The following is a 2,911-nucleotide window of genomic DNA, read 5'->3' on the forward strand; positions in this document are numbered from 1 at the left end:
CAAAGACTCGGTTATCAAGGTTTTAGCTCATTATTCTCACTTTCCTTAAAAGTTGTGGAAGGCTGGAGGGATTTCAAAAGGGCATATTGTTAGTAGTGCCCATGCCAATTCTTTCTATCATCTTAGTGCCTGAGAAACTAGGTGCAGCAGTTTGAAATAGGGATTCTGGTGCTCTGAATAGCTCGCTGAATCACAGTGCACCAAACTCAGACAGTAGGATTACAAAGGAGAAAGGGGAGGGAAAAAATAACAAAAACAGGGGAATCTGTCCTGTGGAGTGCTGAGAGGCAGGTGAGAAGGGCCATAAGAGACCTTACTGGGGGAGAAGAGAAGGTGCATCACACCAGTGAACCAACAGTCACATCACAGATCTACATTAAGCGCCTGCTTTTTATGGTAAACTTGGCTCTGCTGGATGTGAGAAGGCATTTCTCTGGCTCCAGTACCACTGAAACACAACCAGGAATATCATTAATCTGCAAGTGGGCTGGCCCTGGGAAGAACTCCAGCAGTGGATTGTGGAACAGGCAATTATCTTGGGTCAGCTTTTTGGCATGGAGTGACTGGCACCTGCTTTTGATGGGAAACTTGGGTCTGCTGGGTGTGAGCAGGCATTTCTCTGACTCCAGCATTGCTGAAACCTGAGCAGAGAGACCACTGATGCTACAAGTAAGTGGGCCTTGGGAAGATCTCCCACTGTGGATCGCAGTTATCTTGGGTGGTATTTTTGACATGAAGGGGCCTCCAGAGCAGTGTTTTTGCATATGTCTGAACCTGGCAGAAAGTGGCAGCTCCCTAATTATTGGAGTCTTTTTTTTAACTTGAGCTATGGGTCTGTGAATAACAGTAGAATGATGTCATTAGTAGCTCACTCAAAACCCTAGATACCACTCCTGGCAACTTGGAGCTTTGCCTGCCTATACCCTCACTCATTCAATCAAAAAATCACATTAAGCCACCATAATCCCTTCTGGCTCCAATTTTAAACCCTCTATGAGAAAGAGAGACCTCCATCTGCATTGGGTGCACAGGGTGATTCCATCATTACAAAGAAAACTGCAGAGCAACCCAGCACACTTGAGTTAATAACCAAAAAAATAAAATACACCTGTTCCATCTTTTCAAAATATTAAATCATAAAACCATGAGAAAACAAAGAAATACATAACCAACAGTTAAAGACAACCTCAAAATTTCTAGGAAACAGCAGGTAACCTCAAATAAAAAACAAAAAAGAGGACAAGGCATTAGAAGCAAAACCCCAAAGGTCTCATTAAACATGGAGGAAGTGGAGGCAATGGAATTATCTGAGAAGGAATTTAGAAGATATTTTTATAGAGCTCTACAAGAGCTTAAAGGAGCTCTGATGGCCTAGTGCATAAGGCATTTGACTGCTAATCAGAAAGCTGGCAGTTCAAACCCACCAGGCACACCTATAAAGGTAAGGTGGGCAATCAACTTCCCTCGTGATACTGACTCAGAAACCCAAGGAGGGGTCCCTATGAGTCAGATCCAACTCAACAGCAGTGAGTACAAGAGCTAAGGAAATCCCAAACAGAAGCAAGGAGAACACAGAATGATCCCTGGAAGAACTCAGGAAAATCATTCAAGAACAAAATAACAAGATTAATGCACAATCAGAAGTCATACAAAAGCAGCTAGAAATCCAGAAGATGAATACCCAAATTACAGAATTATACAATACAGTAGATATGTGAGCCATTTTCCTAAGATAAATTTCTCTTTCTCCCCCCTCCCCCCACCCCAAGCTTTACTTGTTTTGCTTCTCTAGAAAACCCAGTATAACACATTTGGTACTGTGAGTGGTTCTAGAGAGACAAATCATAAGGATGGGTTTCCTAAAATTGATTCTCCAATTTGATTAATCATAAAGGTACTGGTGACCCTGCCTGTGTTAGGAAACAGGGCCCTGCTAATCCATGGTGTGAGGTGGCAACATTAATATGCAATATAGTACCACTAATAGATCAAGTACTTTGATAAATGAGGCTCTGGAAAATCGCATATTTCATACTTTTCTGCAATTTTGTCAGCATTTGGAGTATAAGGAAGCTGGTTGGTTGGTCCTACTTATACTAGATAAAGTGGTGAAACAGTGAGATGAGCTCAGGGCTGCTGGGTCACAGCTTAAACACCACATAAAAGACCTCAATGTTTCCAGTTTTTCTCTTAAAGGAAGCCTTATTTCTTCTAGTAACAGAGCTAATATTGCTGAAAACCAAAAACAGAGTCTTATTGTAAGGGTGGCTGGATTACAATGCTAATTAAATTACCAACCCAGAATGATGTCTGAAGTTAAAATGGAGAATTAATTGGGAAAAAATGGGATCCTGAAACCTGGAATAAGAACATATGGGCAGATAGTCAGGAAAATGAAGATATGGACTCTGTAATTTCTGTTGAATCCCTCCCATCTGAAGGAATTACTGTAAAACCATTTTCCCCTCCACCTCAGTGTGATGGGATTAATCCAACTGTTCCTGCTGGGTCTCATTGCCTGAGGCAGAGGCTATGGAAGACTTTGCTGAATGTTCTCAGGAACTGTCCCAACCACCCATTATTGCTGCTAGACCTATAACTATATAACTAAAGTTAAGTCCAAGCAAGCCCCAAAAGGTGAAACACAAAGTGTGACTGAGGAGGTGATATGCTACATCTAAAAAGACATACTTGATTTTCCTAACATGTACAGACAGAAACCAGGAGAATATGTATGGGAATGGCTACTGAGGGTATTGGGTCTGACTCTATCATATATAACAACAACAATAAAACAGGGTTTGGGATAATGGTCCAAGGAATGTAACATTGCAGTCTGAGTTTATCAATGTAGTCTCACTAAGTACAGATTCTTCATTCAATGTTTCAGCTCAAGAAGTTAGGAAAGGAT

The sequence above is a fragment of the Orycteropus afer genome, unplaced genomic scaffold, assembly GCF_000298275.1.
Source record: "Orycteropus afer afer isolate SDZICR_OR568_19922 unplaced genomic scaffold, OryAfe1.0 scaffold01327, whole genome shotgun sequence".
In the NCBI taxonomy this organism is placed as follows: Eukaryota; Metazoa; Chordata; class Mammalia; order Tubulidentata; family Orycteropodidae; genus Orycteropus; species Orycteropus afer.